Source organism: Balaenoptera ricei, chromosome 14 (genome assembly GCF_028023285.1).
Source record: "Balaenoptera ricei isolate mBalRic1 chromosome 14, mBalRic1.hap2, whole genome shotgun sequence".
Classification (NCBI taxonomy): Eukaryota; Metazoa; Chordata; class Mammalia; order Artiodactyla; family Balaenopteridae; genus Balaenoptera; species Balaenoptera ricei.
Window position 1 is genome coordinate 80,394,660 of NC_082652.1, and position 19,399 is coordinate 80,414,058.

Genomic DNA, 19,399 nt, shown 5'->3' on the forward strand with positions numbered 1-19,399 from the left:
AACTTGCTACTCCGTGAAGGTGGTTCCAACTGTCCCTTGAGCAGAAGCCTGCATAACTGTCTGGCTCATAGAGAGGCCAAGGTTAATGCTGGAATCAATCAGACACACAGCTTCACCTTCACTTGCTCTGATCACCCAATGACGGCAAAGAGAAAAGTTGCAGATGGTCATAAAGGTAGAGAAGAGATATAAAGGACTGTCAGGGAATCCCCAGACTCCCTGGAGAGAGAAGATGATAAAAGATGCCATCAGACAGACAGGCACAGCAAAGGGGAAAAGATCAATTACCCCAACTCTTAGAATTCTGAGTAGAGCTGAAGGAACTGACAAGCCAGGCACATAAGTAAAGTAAAGGAATGGAAAACAAACAAAAATCCTAAGTCTTCCCAATGGCTGGACATCTACTAAGATAAAATATGTAGTAGGAGGTAAACAAATATCTACTGGGAATCCACCAAGTGCCAAGCATTACTCAAGGCACTGGGGTCACCATGGCAACAAGAGTCTCTGCCCTCAAGGACCCTGACTGTGCAACCTGATCTGTGGAAAGAGAAGCAAAGGCGAGGGGAAGGGTAGACAAAGCACTGAAAGGGAGACTCTTCTTCAAGTGATCATATGAATTCAATTGATCATGCATAGGGCTTAGACAGAACCACTAAGCAGAAAACTATCATTGCCTGTTAGAGCCAGAAAGGATATTGGAACCCAAGGAGCCTAAGCTGGCCCACTGTTCTTTCCACTTCAGAGACATTGGAGAGCAAGAAGAGTCAGAGGGAAGGACACTGAAATTTCCTTTATTTGATTAAGCATTCCATCTGACCCATGTCAGCATCATCCCAGACAGCAAGGTGGCTCTGAGCTCACAAGTCTCAAGAGATGCAGGAGTTTAAGATGGTATCGCAAGGCAGCGATACCTTGCGATATCTAAAGACAGCCCAATGCCAGGGAAGCACATTAAATCATCACTGGAGGGGGATGTTTGAGGGCCAAGATTGTGAGTTAAGGACTGAGGGGCTGTCCGAGTAGGCAAGTGCTCTGGGGAGCAGAGGCCTCTCTCTGTGGAGGGTCCCCTTTGCCCCTGCTCTTCATGTGCAGGGGACAGAGAACCTCTGAAGGCCCCTGACAAACTTCCTATGTAAATATTTGCATTTTCATAATATGAACCACACACGTGCATCCCCACTCCTATTTCTTACCCAACCACAAATTCCACAAATTCCAACCACTGAAATCTTAAGGCAATTTGTTTTTTAATGTTTTCCCATTATATTTCATCTACTTCAGGGACCCACAGCCTTCCTCTGTAAAGGGGCAGATGATAAATCTTTTAGGCTTTTAGGCTTTTCGGGTCATGCAGGCTCTTCCGCAAAAACTCAACTCTGCCACCAAAGTGTGACAGCAGTCAGGTCATATGTCAAGGAGCAGCAGAGGCTATGTTCCAATAAAACTGCCTTTATAGAAACAGGCCACAGATGGGATCTGGCCAATAGGACATCATTTGCTGACCTGAGATCTACATCATTTCTCATCATCTCTGTCCTAAATCCCAGAAATTCAGTGTATTACTCCAGAGATACCCATCCTCAAATCATCTTATTGCTCTAACATGAGTTATCTTAACTGAGTTTTCTGTCAAGCTAGAGAATGCAAAATATTTTCATAGTTATTTGGGAAGACATTAAGGGAATATCAGCTTTACAGATGCATTGTCTTTTTGAATGACTATTCCCAGACAACAGGAGGAAAGAGAGTTGAACAAAGAACATTAACAATGACAAACATTTGCTTGTCTCACCAACAGCAAGTACCATTAGTGAGAACATACAGATAGGGTTCCAAACTTTCTTCACACTTAAAAATATGGATCTACTGCTTCAACAAAATAAGCAATGATTCTAGAAGTCATTATGACAGCACCAGATTGAAGACAAGCCTTCATCTGATGGAATGTCACAAGGACACCATGATAATGCCTCCTGATGGTCTGAACTTTGGATACAATTCTTGTGTTCATCTGCATAGTCATTCAGTAGCTCAACAAATTTAGATTTGGCCAAGTGAATCTCAGCCCTATACAGAAGCATCTTCTGATGGTTCACCTTTACCAAGAAGGGACAATGGGTACATTTCCCAAACATGTGGAGCATTCCTTCAAAGTGCCACAGAACGTGGATGATTTACAATGAGAACTTCATTAATTTGAGGCATCTTAAGGCTGGAAGGGCAGGAAAGTCTTGGCTCAATTTTTTAAAAACCACCTAATTGTTAAGACTCACCTACTTTCACACATTAAAAAAAAATTTATATATATATATTTCTTTTTTAAATTAATTTTTAGGAGTATAGTTCCTTTACAATGTTGTGTTAGTTTCTGCTGTACAACAAAGTGAATCAGCTTATATGTATACATATATCCCCTCTTTTTTGGATTTCCTTATTTCTTAAGAGTTCTTCAGGTTACCTGGAGAATATTCTACATTAAACATTTGAAAAAAGGATGGCACATTAAAAACTGGTGGGTTTTATAGCTATCACTTCAAATAAGCCTATTCAAAAGGCATTCATGAGATTATTTTCTTTGAGCAGAGAGTGTTCATTGCTTCAACCTCCCTACCTACCCTCAATATCGATGATTCATCGCACGAGTTAAGCCTCAAACTGAAGCTGCAAAGAATTCCTAAAGGCATCGGTACTAAAATTAAGTGCCATGTGGAGTCAGCTGTCAGTCTGCTCATTACCTCTGCTTTTTCTTACTTCCGGCTGCAGTAACTCAATGAGGGTTGATTTTCCATTTAGGCAAGGTAAGAAGAAAAGAAAAAACGTACAACCTCCCAAATTAGATATTGAACAGTGCTGCAACCAAAGGCCATCAATCATTAACTCATCTTTCCTAACCAAACAATAAATCCAAAAGATTTTTCCTCTTGCTTTCTTATATTTTTAAGTCAACTTTGAGGTAAAGTTTATCAATAATAAAACACACATATTTTAAGGGTACAGTTCAATGAGTTTTGACAAATGTGTGCAGCTGTGTAACCGCTGTGCCCATCAAGCTATTTCCACCACCAAAGGTCCCTTTTGCACCTCATCCAGTCCATCCTTCCTACCTCCACCCCAGACCCCCGTCCCTCCCAGCCGCTGCTCTGCTCTCTATCTTTGAATTCGTTTGTGTATTTAAAACCCTACCTGTGGGCTTTGACTTAGGGGAAAATAGCAATACTCCGAGGTTCCTTTCAGATGTCCCAGGACCATGACATTTGTATATAAGGTGTTTATTCAACTTCACAGAGAAAACCCTAGAGTAGCAAATACTACTACAAATGCATTCATTCAAATATGTATTAAGAGGCACTGTTCTAGGTTTGAAGGATCGAAAGAGAAAAAGATGGGGCCCATCACTGCAAAGACAACCATGCTCACATAACTACAGCACAAGTGTGATTTGGGCTTAATGCAGGGGGTGGGCAGGGGATCCAACAGAAATGGAAAAAGGAGCACCTCTATCTGTCTGGGGAAGCCAGGAAAGATTTTTTTCAGAAAAAGACGGCATTTCAACTCCAAGGTAAGGACACAGCATATGCAAAAGCACAGAGTTCTATATGTGACAGAATGAGGGGTGGTTAAGAACAGGGCCCAGAGGCCAGAGCCGCCAGCAAGTGACTCCAGTATCTCTGTAAAAGGTGATAATAACAGCACCTACCTCACAGGTTGTTCGGACTGAAATACATTAACACACGGAGAGCACTTAGAACAGTGCCTGGCATCTGGTTGGCTCTTCCAGGTACGATCGCCATCTCAGGAAGCAGGAAGAAGAAGACTGGGTCCCACGCAGGGTGGTGGGGTTGGAGCAGTGCTAACTAGTCAACCGATGAAGCACAGTCCTCCCCCCCTCCAGGCTCTGAGCTCAATGGAGAAGCAGATGACGAAGCAGGCGGGGGCTAAAACATGAGCTCGGCCGCATCGCTCTAAAGCAAGACTGGAGGAAACAGCCGGGCCCCAAAGCCCAAAGGCACTTCTTCCTCCTTCCCCTTCTGGTCCTAACGATCAGAGCAGCTGTCCCCGCAGGCTGGAAAAGGCCAGGTCACTAGGTGGCAGCAGGTGCAGCGAGCAACACAAGCCCCCAAGGAGGGTGAACAGGTCTGAGAGATGGGAGAGGGAGGAGAGGCGGAGGAAGGGGGAAGGGTGGGGTGGGGGCAGCACAGGCCAAGCAGGGCCCCGTCTCCTCCTCCTTCCCGCTCTCAGCAAGGGGCTTGGAGGAAGGCCGAGGCCCCGAGGAGAAGGCAGAAGTGGGAGTTCTTATTTTGTAGGAAGAGGTGGGATTCCAAGGAATGGAACAAGGGCCCCTCCCTTCCTGTTACACAGAGCCTGGATTTTATCTGGGAGGTGATAGGGCTCGTGAAGACTTCACAGGAGAGAGGCATCCCAATCACAACTGCATTATCATTATTATTTTGAACCATTTTAAAGACTATAATTCAGTGGCATTAAGTACATACATAATGTAGTGGAACCATCACCACTGTCTATCTCCAGAACTTGTTCATCATCCCAAACAGAAACTCTATAGCCATTAAACAATAACTCCCCATCATCCCCTCCCCTGAGCCCCTGGTGGCCTCTAGTCTGCATTTTGTCCCAAGGAACTACCTATCTAGGTACATCGTGTAAGTGGAATCATATAATACTTGTCCTTTTGGGTCTGGCCTATTTCATTATGCATGTGTGCCAAGGTCTGTCCATGTTAAAGCAGGTATCAGAATTTATCCCTTTTTTATGGCTGAGTAATATTCCACTGTGTGTTATTTTTAACAGCTCCCCTGGCAGCAGAGTGGGGATGAATTGGCAGGGGTTCAGCTGAAAGGGAAGGATGGGCAAGGCTGGAATGAAGACCATGAGGATGGAGGAAAAGGGAAGAGAAAATGAAGAGGACTTGGAGATAGGATGGAAGTAGAGAGAGAGGGGAGACCAAGGGAGGAATGAGGGAAAGATTCCCAGTCTCCGGTTCAGACCACTGGATGGAGGTAGCATTTTTGAGGAGAGTGGCTCTAATGAAAAGCAGCAAGGGGTCTGGAGGTTACAGAGATGGCCCTATACTCTCTGCGTCTTGAAATTTTCTAACTACTGAAGTCCTGACTTCCATGTGAAACTTAGACAACTATTGGGAAACTAGCTTTACTGCATACTTCTATTTATATGAAGTTATATTTCACCTAGCCAATTATTAGACAACAAAGAAATAGGTATTTTCATTAATAGGCCCTCTAGAAAAAATGAAGGTGGGGGAAGAGAACTATGAACCACAAATGTTTAAGTTTCTAGAGATTAAACCTTAGCAGTGTTCCCATTCTTCGCACCTCTGAAAAGCTACAGTAAAATACTTGTAAGGGGTTGTGCGGGGCCAGAGTGATTATTATTAGATCATCACATTGTCAAATAAGGACTGTCTCTGGGCCCACAGCCATTTCTTGCCTCGTAAATTCCTTTCTCAATCAACACCGGGCTGTGATTATAGAATCAACGCAGGGAAATGCTAGATTCACCACCTCTCCCTTGGCTACTTATTCATCGGAGCGCCTTCCTCCTCTGTAAACAGACACATCTTTAGATGGTTCATGGCAGGCACTCCTTTATTAAATGACACCACATTAAAGTGTACACTTACTCTCTTTTTATCTCAACTAAAATAATTCAACTTTCCAAGGAGCCCCAAATTGAAATGTGAGGTTATGGATTATCCAAATCTTTATATCCAAGACCGTGCACAAAGCATTTAAACTGGCTGCAAGGAAAAAAATTAAGCAATTTAGGACACAATGTCCCCCCTACTCTCACCAAGTACCCTCAAAGCAAAAAACACTGTAAAAATACAGGATCTATGTCAGATTAAAAAAAAAAAGATTCATTTTATTTAAAAACTTTACATGTAAATGACTTCTGTTAAAAGAAAAAAAAAAAAGCTTTCTTGTTTAATATTAAAGCTTAAAGGTCCCATCATCAAATAAGGAACAATTTACTTCCAAAATATTTTTTTAAATTATGTAACCTTTTTAGAATATTAATACATATTCTAAATATAGCATGTGTGTGGGGGGGTATATATGTGTCATGATCTGTTAGTATATTTTTATATATAGGCCACATAAGATCCAATTCATTTTTTTGAAAATAACAGAGACGGACAATTCTTACATCTTAAACTGGTTTTGTTATAGAATTATTGCAATTTTATCTCAATCACATCAAATACATTCAATTTTAGGGGAAGTAAAATATTTAGTTTTTTAATAAACTTATTTATTTTTATTTATTTTTGGCTGCATTGGGTCTTCGTTGCTGTGCCCAGGCTTTCTCTAGTTGCGGCAAGCGGGGGCTACTCTTCATTGCGGTGTGCAGGCTTCTCATTGCGGTGGCTTCTCTTGTTTCAGAGTATGGGCTCTAGGTGCGCGGGCTTCAGTAGTTGTGGCTCACGCACTCAGTAGTTGTGGCACATGGGCTTAGTTGCTCTGCAGCATGTGGGATCTTCCCGGACCAGGGCTCGAACCCATGTCCCCTGCACTGGCAGGCGGATTCTTAACCACTGTGCCACCAGGGAATCCCGAAGTAAAATATTTAAGTCATATTTTTAAACAATTGATAGTCAGAATATCTGAATTAATCAGTAATGACCAACACTTAAGAATAATTTCTACCAACGCCTTTCGCAATATCCTTTTGATATTTTTTTTGGTTGGAATAAAGTCATCCTAAAGTATTTTGGATTTGAATAAGTAGGGAAGTTGGTATTGTTATTCACAATATGTGGATATTTAATTTTTTTAAGTACACATGTATAAACACATTACCTAACTAAAACTACTTAAAACATAAAAATATGTATCTTTATAGTACAGAATACTTAATTTTCCAAAGCTAGCAGTTCAGTTAAATAAACTAATTGATAAGTCTTACTTGGTGAAAACTGCTATCCCAATTCAGTAAGGCAAATACATTTCCCAAATAGCCATGTACTACCCTGTTAACTTAAGTTTATTTAATCTACCAATAACTTACTGAGTTTCAGCTTTCATTTGTGAAAAAATTTCTCAATAACTCATCTTTCTTAGAATAGTCATAAATTGTATCTAAAAACAGGAAGTTAATATTTTTTACATTACCCAAACTCTATCTTTGAGTTTAAAACAGTCTGATTTAACAAGCATTCATTTTTAAAGTATTGATAGAAAACAAATTAAAATAGAGTCAGGCCAGCAAATAAAACTGATAGGATTTTAGAAGCCACCCTTATATGGAGCCCACCTATATTAGGTCATGCCTGGTATCAAGCACGTGTTTTCCATCACCAAATGCTAATTTTCTATGTCTCACATTGCTGAGCTTTTGTCAGTCTGTTCTTATTTTATGAGTACCTTTAATAACACGGTTAATCTATGTCTGCTTAATTCAAGATATTTTAGCAGAAGAAATGGTAAATCATATTTCAAATCTCTATGCCAGTTATACTATGGCAGCAAGCTTCCTTGTTCCTGGTTCTACGTTTCTACTAAACTCAATGACTCTTACCAACAGAGAAAATAGCTGTTTCCTTGCTTTATGCATATTATGACACTTTTCATAGAGACATAATAATAGTAGAAATAAAACAACAAATACAGATTTAAATGAAAATGGATGTCTCATCAGCCATTAGCCGATGTAGGTCACAGGAATCAGATTACGTTGGTTTATTGAGATAGCCGGTCTATTTCGGAAAATAATTCTCTAACGCTCTCAAGATATTGAGCAACTTAAAATGAAACAAGGTTGAATTTAACCTACATTAAAGGAGGGAAGAGGTAGCAAAGCCTTAAAGAAATTCAAATCTAAGGTGATTCACAGTGACCCACTGCTACAGCTGCCAATTCAATTCCAGCTTCCACCAGAACTCCTGTCCTTCAAATGATTGCTTGAATTGTCGCAATTCCTCCGTTTTCCAGTCTAATTTGGAATATCAATGAAACCACAGAACCAGACTCACACACAACACAATTTCCTGAGGAAGTCATTCTACAGCTAACATCACTGAACACAAGTGCTGTCTATTAGTCTAGTTCGTTTGTTTTTCTTTAGCTGATGGGAAACATTCCGAGGGCTCTCAGGGCCAAAAGGACTACGCATTTTTAAAATGCCATCTATCCCTGAAGCTGGATTATAATAAGCAGATAAAGAGACAGGAACATTGTGAAAACAATTTGAAGAGATTTTTCTTTCTGTCCATCAATCCAGAATGGGGCAATACATCATCCAGGTGACCCTTCCCCATTATGGCTACTTTCATAATCTGATTGCCTTTTACATTAAAAAAAAAAATCAGCTTTATCCACAAGATAAAATATCAAATACACTGGGAACACCAATTCCTTTTATCTTGAATGTAGTTAGCAAAACACTAATGCAAAACTGCTCTATTCCACAAATCAGCAAGTTATCATTCGTGCGATCAATCATCCAATGATTTATTTAACACCCACTATGCACCAGGCACTGGAGCAGATGATGTGGCCTGTGGTTACTTATCCAATCTTCTTTTTGTCGTGCCCTGGCTCGAAGCCCACACTTTAGCCACTTTGAGGCACTTACACTTCTCTAAAAGCAATGTGCCTCTCTCACTGCTAAGCCTTTGCACGCACATCATTCTCTTAGCTTGGGATGCTGTCCCTCCCATTTTTAGTATGGAAAAATTCAGCCCAAATGTCCATCACCAACTCCAGGAAGGCTCCCCTCATCCCTCTAGCTGGGTTAGATGCCACTAGTATGTTCTCTAAGGACCCCTTTCTATAATGGTCATATTCTATTTACTTGTGTCTCCCCCATTAGAAAGTGAGTTCCTTAAGGGCAAAAACCTACACACACCCCATATTTGGCCAATCGAGGGGTTCAGTGGCCTCCTCTTTACCTGCTGTCTCCTCCAACCAGAATGAATACCCTAAGGACAGGATCTGGTCTGTCTTGTAGTCTTTCCTTAGTACCTAAGCAATGACTGGCATTCAGTAAGTGCTCAATAAATGCTTGTAGAATGAATGAAAACTGATAGAAACCAGGTCATTTTTGAAAAATTAAGGATATATGGTCACCAGTATTTGTAGGCAATTCAGAAATCATGAGCATGATTAGATCCATGCATTTAACAGTATGCTTTCATTTACCTCTTCCCAGAACAGTAAGTTCATTAAAGGAAAGAGTTACTATGTTGGTAACTAAACTTAGACGTTAAACTAGTACTTCGACAAAATAATTTGAATCTATGCCTCATAAAGTCCACTGGAGGCTGAGCAAATCAGTGCCTGGGGGGTTTGATTCCAAGGTAAATATCTGCAAAAAGCTCCCTGGGTGATTGTCATGTCAACTGAGGGTTGAGAGCCACTGATAATTCCTTATTCTAACTAAAAAGGGCTCTAATAATCTACCCCCAAACAGGCACTCTCGAACACTGCTCTTGAGAGAACATATCAGTAGGAGGGGAATGCGTCATTATCTAATAAAGCTACTTATGATTTTACCTTTTACCCAGTAATTCCACTTCTAAGTATCCACTCTGAAAATACACCTCCATAAATACAAAATAACATGTTCACAGGTAATTCATTCATTTCACCATTATTTGCAATAGCAATATGCTGGGGAACAAATAATCTAAATCCCCATTCATCAAAACTAATTGATTTCTATTCCCCCAACGAGTAGCATGTGGTCGTACAAAAGAATGAGAAAGACGGCTATCAACTGCTTTGGAATGACAGCCAGATTATACTGTTAGGTGAAAAGAAAGCAAGGTGAAAGATTAAGAAGGGGAGTAAGAATATATATTTGCTTATTTCTACAAAAATAAACGCAAAAGGATAAACCAATTAATGTAAACGGTCATCAGTAAGTGGAGGGGTGGCAACGGAGAGGAAGGATGTGCAGGTGCGGCCTCTCTCAGTGTATCTTTTATACAGTTGTGACTTTTGAGTCCTGTGAACATTTTACATATCCCCCAAAATAATTAAATCAGAGAAGCAGAAAAAAAAAAAATCAACCCTAAAATTAAATATAAACAGAAACAAGTGAACTGAACTCAGATGGACAACATAGCTGCATTCATCTAACTACTCAGCATGAACACTCCACACACGCTTAGTGGGATACATTTCTTAATAATAATGATATCTGCCAAGCAATCTTTTTTTAAAAATATTTATTTATTATTTATTTATTTTGGCTGCCCCGGGGTCTTAGTTGTGGCACTTGGGATCTTCACTGTGTCATGCGGGATCTAGTTCCCCAACCAGGGATCGAACCAGGGCCCCCTGCACTGGGAGCGCGAAGTCTTACCCACTGGACCAGAGAAGTCCCTGCCAAGCAATCTTGAACTTTACTTAGTTGGTTTATGGTTGGTATTCGTGCCAGTGCCGTCGTAATTCTGAAACTATTTTGTAATATATACTACATGCTAGAACAAATAAGCAGTTATATTGATGTTGTTAGGAAACAGGGTTTTCCCACTGTGGGAAAAGGGAGGTAAAAAAATACTGAAATCAGGGAAGGTAAGAGGGAATTAGTTGTGCTGAATTTTAATTGGAACCATGAAAATACAATCATGATTTAAAATAATAGATATGTATTTCTAAGTTTTGTCCACTGAAAAAGTTTAGAAACAATGATAGTCCAGTAACAATGAGCATTCTTCATTCCTAGATCTTGGTTTCTAAATACTATTTCTCACTAAAAAGAACCTGAAATCCATGGGAAGTGGCTGATTCCAGGTCGGGGCAGGGAAAATGCAAAGTGAGCCTGGATCATCCTATAGTGCCATCAGGTGAGAATGATGGGGACATGTCAGAGGCCACAGAAGTCAGCTTGAAGGTGCTCAAACTGCACTGACCAAACTCGGCAACATTTGAACACGGAAAAGAATGATCGTCTGAACGTTTGTGTCTCCCCGAGATTGAAGCTCTAACCCCCAATATGATGGTGTTTGAAGGTGAGGCCTTTGGGAGGTAATTAGGTTTAGATGAGGTCATAATGGTGGAGCCCTTATGATGGGATCAGTCCCTTTTAAGAAGAGGAAGAAGCCAGAGCCCTTTCTCCACCAAGTGAGGACACAGTGAGAAAGCAGACACCAGCAAACCAGGAAGAGATCTCTCACCAGTAACTGAACCTGCCCAACCCTTGACCTTGAACTTCCCTGCCTCCAGAACTGTGAGAAATAATTGTTTCTTGTTTACGCCACCCAGTCTATGGTATTTTGTTATGGTAGCCCAAGATGACTAAGACAAAGGTAGTATTTTTATAAGACACTGAATTATAAAAAGGATCTGTGACTCCACAGCGATACTCAAAGGGAAAAACATACAGGAAGAGAAGGGGGAAATTAAGAGAGGAATTGGGGAGGGGGGGTACTTTTTAAATTGACGAATGCTGGTTTATAGATGAAAAAAACGATCGATTAAACTTAAAAAACACTGTTTTGCCATCTCCAATGTAGGAATGATTTAGGCAAAGATCATCAAGAGATACTAAAAATCATTGGATGAAAGCTTATTGAAAGGCAGGATATTTACGTGCCTCAAAGTATCGGCTCACAGATTGCTTATTAAACGGTAAAGAGGAAAGTCATCCTTACAATGTGCAGATCAGGCAGATATCACCTTAACCAAAAGTCTAATTTAGCACACCCATAATGGAACAGACTGATGTGTCATCGTCCTCCTGCAGTGACGCAGTGAAATATTGCTAAATATTGCTGTGCCAAAATGTTCATCTTGAACTTCACCATGAGGGAACAAGACATGTAGGGCTGGTACGGGCTCCTCAAAATTGTCAGTGCTGTGGAAAGGCAAACAAAGGCAAGGAGGCTGTTCCAGATTATAAGAGACTAAGGAGACATGGTAACTAAATCCGGTGCATGATCTTTGATGTGATCCAGGATTGAGGTGGGGGAAAACTCGACCGTGATAAAGGACATTTTTGAGCATGGACCGTATATTAGATGACATTACTGACTTAATGGCGAATTTCTTAAGTGTGATGATGTGACTTTGCAGGAGAATGTCCTTGTTCTCAGGAGATACATGCTGAAAGTATTCCAAGGTGAAGGGTCATGATGCTGCAAACGTGGTGAAACATTAAAACTCATCTCCATTCCACCTGTTTAGTTAGTCCTTCTATTTCTAAGATTATAGGTGAGAGAAAGCCTCAATACAGCTAAAGCAAGTCTCTCACACTTCTAGAAAAGCTGTCAATTGCCCTTTAAAAACTTGCATGAGGACCTACAAAAATAAAATTCCTTGACTGTTATGGGCTGAACCGTGTCTCTCCACCTCCCTACCCACCCCAAGATTCCAATGTCCAAGTCCTAACCCTCAGTACCTCAGAGTGTGACTGTATTTGGAGACAGGCCTTTAAAAAGGTGATTCAGGTAAAATGAGACCATTAGGGTGGCCCGAATCCAATGTGACTATGTCCTCAGAAGAAGGGAAAATTGGGGCACAGACAGATATTTTGAAGACCATGTGAAGACACAGGGGAAAGATGGCCACCTACAAGCCAAGGAGAGAATCCTCCAAAGAAGCCAATCCTGTGGACGCCTTGATCTTCGACTTAGCCTCCAGAATTGTGAGAAAATCAACTTCTGTTGGTCAAGCCACCCAATCGGTGCTTCTGATTATGGCAGCCTGAGCAAACTCATACACTGACTTGGTGCTTTGCTTGATTAATTTTCTCTTTTGCCAGGCACAGTTCCTGGCTCACATTGCCCAGATGCACTCTTCTCTCCAGGACTCCTCAGAGGTGGCACAAAAGGTCATTCGATCTGGCCCCCATTAATCACACAGGCCCCATCTCCCACCCCCACCCCCTCCCCCAGGCTCCAGGACACCCTCCAACTCCTGGTTTCTCACCTCTGTGCCTTTCTTTGAAGAAACACACACACTGTTCCTCCTGACTTGAAGGTGTCTCTCCACAACCCTTACAAAGTTGAAGGTTCCCTCCTCCCCAGTTCCTCGGTCCTTTGTCAGCCCCTATTAAGCTCCTTCCCATGATGCATTAAAACTACTTGTTCACTCACAATTCTCACCCCAAGACTCTGGTTCCTCTAGAGCAGGAAATACGTGTTCTTTATCTTTGTAAAGCACAGCATTTAAGCACGTGCTAGGCATTCGTATCTTCTGTGAATTAAGTTACCATGAAATACAAACAATCCTATACAGTCAGTTTCAGACTCTTTTGGCTTTTCACTTATTTGGCATGTTCAAGGGACCAGAGCAGCCTCACAAAAAGGACTCGAAAGATCAGCCCTGTCACCAAAGGCAGAGGAGTAATACTTAAATCCTCCCATCAGCCTGTACTTGGAGCCAGCCAGATTTTCATTAGCGTTAACAGAAATGAGTCTCAGAGAACTGAGATTAAGTGAAATGTACCTCAATGTGAGCTTAAAACCACCTCTCTTTCTAGAATAAACTGCTGTAATCCTTCTGAAGTCCCCAACAAACCACCTCTCCTGCCCAACTTGGCCCCAAAGCATCTGTGGATAGCCACGGAGCGTCCCCAAATGGCACTGACATTCATGGCGAGGAAGAGATGGAAGAGCCACCATTTACCAGTATGGCATTGGAGGGTCCAGCAAAGGACAGCACATAGATTGATGCACGTCTGCTGTTCAAAGCCCCTCTCGAGGTCCCTGCTTTCACCTCCACATCCAAATCTATCAAAGTCTTAGACGCACCCTTTTCTCAGGACTCAACTCCTTGCCTCCCATTTACTCCCCTCCTGGGGAACCCTTGGCATTACATAGCCTTTTATAGGCTGATGCTCCTTTATCCTAAACTGACAATTTCCCTTTTGCTCCCTTCGTCCTTGTCCCTACTGGAACCTGCTTTTCTGATAAAGACAACACAATGTCCCAATCCACCTTCAACCTCCTCACTTGTCTGCAATCCGAGCTGAACTTTGCACCATCTTACACAACATCAATAAACATGATTACCCATAGGACCTCACATTGTTGCAAAAAACAAATAACTTCCCCTCTCCCCAAACCACTTGAAAGTAAGTTGCAGACCTGAGGTTCCATTACTCCTGTATACTCAAAGTATTTCCTATTTAACTGCAGTAGGACCATTAAAATCAGGAACTTAACACCTGTACACTACCACAGGCTTCATTCAAATTTCACCAAATATCCTAATAATGCGAAGGGATAGAATCCAGAGTCACATGCTGCGTTTACTTGTCATGTTTCTTCGTTCTTCCTCCATCTGGAGCCGTTCCTCAGTCTTCCCTGACTTTCATAAACTTGACAGTTTGAAGATGACCATAAATTATTTTGTAAAATATCCCTAAATTTGAGTTTGTCTGATGTTTTCTCATGAAGAGATTCAGGTTTCTTTTTTTTTTTTTTTTGGCAGGGGAGAGGGGAGATATTACAGAAACAATGTTGTAATTTCCTCCTTCTATCTTAGCAAGTGATTGTGTTACAGTAACTTGATCACTTGTGTCTCCCAGGTTTCTCCAAGGTAAAGTTACTCTTTAATCCCTCTCTCTTTTGTATTTAACAAATACTGGGTTGGCCAAAAAGTTCGTTCGGGCTTTTCTGTAACAGCGAACCAAAAACCCGAACGAACTTTTTGGCCAACCGAATATTTTTGTGGAGATAGCCTGAGGCTATGTAAATCTTGTTCCTTATCAAGCTTTCACCCACTAATTTTAGCACACTTTAACATTTCTTGCCTGATTTAACCATTACATGATGATTGCCAGTGATGATTTTTAATTCTACCTTTTATTCTACATTTATTAGTGGACATTCTACTGAAGATAGAATGTTCTCTTCCTTATTTATTTTATTCACATTCGTATGGGTTCATTGATTTTATATTACTCGATGAATTATGATCCATTACCGCTATATTTATTTTGATGCTGAAAACAACCCAGGTTTGGCTGTTGGGAGCTTCGTCAACCTGGCTGCTACGTCCTTTTGACACGTCCCCGCCATTCTTTGAGCACTTCCTTACTTTGTGGCACAAAAAGGTGTTTTAGGCTCATCTTATAGTTCCCCTTCCCCAGGCCCAGAATCAGATTTCTCCAAGGAGCCCATCCCTTTTAGTTGCAGAATGGCATTTAGAAACCAAGATCTGGCTTATAGATGTGCTCATGGCCATTGGATATTGCTACTCCCAGGCCCTGTAAGTGGACACAGCTAGGAAATATATGTAACCTCTGAGCTCCCCTGGAATGTCCAAAGTTTTGCTCCTATGAAGTAGACAAGCCTCAACATGAGTAAAATCTCCTAGAATCCTGCAACTTGAACTGGTCTGTATTTTCTTCATAACCCACAACCCCAAGGAGCTAAGCCTACAGAGTGGGGTCCTGTCTCTCACAGCTCTTCCTCCTCCTCCTCTTCCAAAGCCTCACACTCTGGTCTGGAAGCTCCTAGTTCCATCTGATGAGTCCTCCTTGGTCTCTCTCCTAGCCATATACTGTTTGCCTCTAACTTCTTGGCTTCATAGGTGAACTTTCAGAGTCCCTGGGTCCCAGGCAGCCCAAGAGCCAGGCTTGCCCTGAACACAACTCCATTCCAGCTCCCAGAACCCAGGACCCCAGGGACCTGTTTGTTCCAGTGGAGAACACCCCCAGTGAAAATCAGCACCAAAAAGTATTTAAATTCTTAATTGTAGTCCATCTTAGCCTACATTTATCTCTAATGGATTAAAAAATAGTTTTAGATTGTGAAGCAAAGTGATCTGTACCTTTTTGGGTTTGTGAGGATGAGTATTTTTGTCCCAAGGGCAAAATATCTGTCCCAAGGTCAGACAGTCCTGCATTTCTAAGCTTTTCTTTCTCTACCTCTGACACCACGGTTTTCTAAAAGCACCATCGGTATTCCTCCCTCTACTGATCTGCACAACTTCCATCCCCAGAAGCATGTGTCCATCTAGGTAAACTTGACATGACATATAAATCGTCTGGTCCTAATACCTACTGTAGGAGTCTGATAGAGGGTAAGGAATACCCACAGAATACATGAAACAGCCATTCATAAGAAAGGCGATCAGAAGTCAGCCTCAGTCCATTTTAGATTCTGTCTTCTGCCTTTTAGAAATTCTTACAGGGTTCTATACATGATGGATATTTAATAACATTGTCAGGCTAACTAGCAGTGATTTCTAGTGGGTACCCATAAAAAGTCATTACAAAGTCCTATAATTTTGGACCTTTGGGCTTTCATTTTTCCAAGGTGGGAGAGGCAGGTAATAAATATCTCCAGAACCACAATGTGATATGACAATAGCTATTAAGGCTCAAAGAACCAATATCCATGAAATAGTCCCTTATCCATTAATAATAGTTACAAAATGTCATATCCTATAGCTAGGCTGTGCTGCAAATCTTATATTCTTTATTTAAGCATAAATAAATAAATGAGCACGAGCTGGGTCTGACTTTTATTGGTGTAAAGTAGTGAGATCTTCGTAACCATCACTTCAAACATGAATCCATGAATTCTGAGTCAAGGCCTTCCTTTTCTAGCCTAATGATTCTCAGCGATTCTGAGAAAAACAGAAAAGCAGATTCTGAGAAAGTGATGAAGGGTACAGACCCCTCCATCTCTGAGAGGGTAGAGATGCAGAAAAATACACATAAGCACACAAACAGAATTGTGCCTATAACTTCATGGAGTTTGATCACCAAAGCCCCAGATGAAGAATGCCCTAGGCCATTACTTCTCAAACTTTAATGTGCCAATGAATCACCAATGCTGCTTTGAGTGGCAAAGTTCTAGAATAGAAGTTAACACACTTTTTCTGTACAGGGAGAGATGGTAAACACTTTAGGTATTGTGGGTCTTACTGTATCTGTTACCACTACTCAACTCTGCCATCGTAGCAGGAAGCAGCCATATACAATACGCAAGCGGATGGACGTGCCTGTGTTCTAATAAAACTTTATTTACAGAGACAGGAGGCAGGCTGGATTTGGCCCAAGGACTACTCTGGAAGGTATAACTTCAAAGTCAGCACAAGGACTATAATAGCAAATCACAAAATTCAGCTCACTTCTGATATTTTCAAGGGCTCACATTTACTTTTACCACAAATTTTGTCATATTCACTCTGTTATTTACTTACCCAGCAATTCCCATTACTGCATTATTTCCTACTGAACAATTTGTTATGAACAAGCCATTGTTCCATTTTTCAACCAACACAATGAAGATCAGAATAATTCCACGTTATAAACATTTCCTGAAAGAGCTTTTGCAGCCTAGTTTTCTGACTCTCAGCAAAGTTTTATTAATTGACAGGTGACCACACACACGATGCAAAAGCAGAACACAATCTTTCGTGTTCCAAGCCGCCTATGTCTCTTCTGGAGGCCGCTGTCATTTCTTTAACAAGCCTAGCAGCTGTCAGACTCAGGCCAAGAGTCACAAGGGCTTTGTTTCCCTAGAGACTTATTTTCACAAAAATTAGGACCCACAGGAGATTCTCCTCTGGCTAATCCTTCCTTCATGGTAAAAGGTCAAATGCTTGCCTACCAAGTGCCTTCCTGGGTCAGCAAGCGTCACCCAGTCACTTTCTGTTTCCTGACTGGGTTCTGGCAGTACCCATCAACCACAACCACCTGACGCCCCAGAATGGATGTGGTATAGATCGGTTTTCCTCCCAAGTGTCCTGCATTTTAAAGCTCAGGCCTGTCCACGTGCCTGCCGACCTGCTCTGTGGGAAGGATGTTATAATGGCCCATGTGGGCTTGTACCAGGGGAACGTGGATAACCACTTCTGAGTGATTGGGAAAACTATTTTCTTTACAACTCATGCAGACCCTCACAGAAAAACCAGCTCCAGCTCGAAATGATTTAAGTCCACGGTGTATTTCTAGCCATTTCCACTGGTTTCTCAATCAAGCCTCACCAAACTAGATGTCAACTTTCTTCAGGATTGCAGCTATGGTATAAAACCCTATATGGTATTCTAGGTGTCTAAAAAAGCACAGTGAAACTCTACAGAGCACAAATGGTATCATTTTGTATGAGAGTCAAAGTCAAATTGATGAGCAAACTTCTTTTATAAAATCCCAACTAATTGGAAGAGTTATCAGTAACAGAACACTGGAAATCATAAAAATGATAACCTACTGCCATCCTTCACCTGGCAAAGGGCATCCATCACCTCGATCTGGTGCAGTAAGCCACACTCGCTCTGGTGGGTTCCGTGTACTCGTTTCGTTCGTGTGTGAGAAGTATATTCGGGTCTGTAGTGTATTCATAAACAGCACGTTTTACCTAGAAGGTAAGCTTCTTTTTCTAAGTACTAGCACAAATGATCCAACAAATTATTCATCTTGCATCTATCCAGTAACTCTGAGGGTTATGAGAGAAGAAGAGTAACGAAAGCATGGGTCTGTAGGCCATATGTGCTTAAAACTTGTACCTCCGGGCTTCCCTGGCGGCGCAGTGGTTGAGAATCTGCCTGCCAATGCAGGGGACACGGGTTCGAGCCCTGGTCTGGGAAGATCCCACATGCCGCGGAGCAACTAGGCCCGTGAGCCACAATTGCTGAGCCTGCGCGTCTGGAGCCTGTGCTCCGCAACAAGAGAGGCCGCGATAGTGAGAGGCCTGCGCACCGCGATGAAGAGTGGTCCCCACTTGCCACAACTAGAGAAAGCCCTCGCACAGAAACGAAGACCCAACACAGCCATAAATAAATAAAAAATAAATAAATAAAAATTTTAAAAAATAAAATAAAATAAAAATTAAAAAAAACTTGTACCTCCAACGAGGGCAATAAGATGCAGTGAAACTTGATTTCTCAAGGGAACATGCAAAATGCATTTTATCCTAGTTCTTAAAGGCTCTGATGAACTTTAGATATTCACAATGGCCTTGCAAAAAGGCATTTATTCACCTACTCACCCTAGTGACAAACAATTTATGTAGGGCAAGTAAGAAAGTGCCTATTTCATTCATTTTATTCCCTCTGTTCCTCCCAGGGACCATAAGTGGATCTGAGAGTAGAAAAATGTTGGTAACATTATAGGATTTTTATGCTAGAAGAGAAGCTGGGTTAAGACGATTTTCTTATTCATTTATAGATGTGACAGCTTTGGCTGTGCTCTAGAAGAAGGAAAAGGCTAGGGAGGTAAGATAAAACTCGGTTAAACAATGACGATGGCTCAGAGTGCCAGATCTGTTGCCAAGTTCGCACACCAGCCCCACACCAGCTAGGCATACAGTGCATGCCATTCAGGCCGCCACTCAAACTGGCTGGGCCACGCAGAAGCTTTTGTGCTAGAAAACACCCACCTTTCATCTAATTAGGTGCTAAGATTTGACGTTTATAGTCACAAAAGTTTCTTCCCTTACAGCAGATTTTGAGAG

At 41.5% G+C, this 19,399-nt stretch overlaps 1 protein-coding gene across 6 annotated transcripts in view; it reads right to left on the minus strand.

The window, feature by feature from the left end:
- The window catches only part of RNF152 (ring finger protein 152), an 80,223-nt gene that overhangs the window by 15,900 nt on the left and 44,924 nt on the right, over positions 1 to 19,399 (minus strand). Inside the window, exon 1 of one of the 6 annotated variants that reach the window (XM_059894033.1) lies at positions 3,701 to 3,723. The exons of the other annotated variants lie outside the window; for them this stretch is intronic. The gene's annotated coding sequence lies outside the window, so the exon portion shown is untranslated. Of the gene's footprint in view, positions 1 to 3,700; positions 3,724 to 19,399 lie in introns of those variants that run through there. 6 annotated transcript variants of the gene reach the window in all.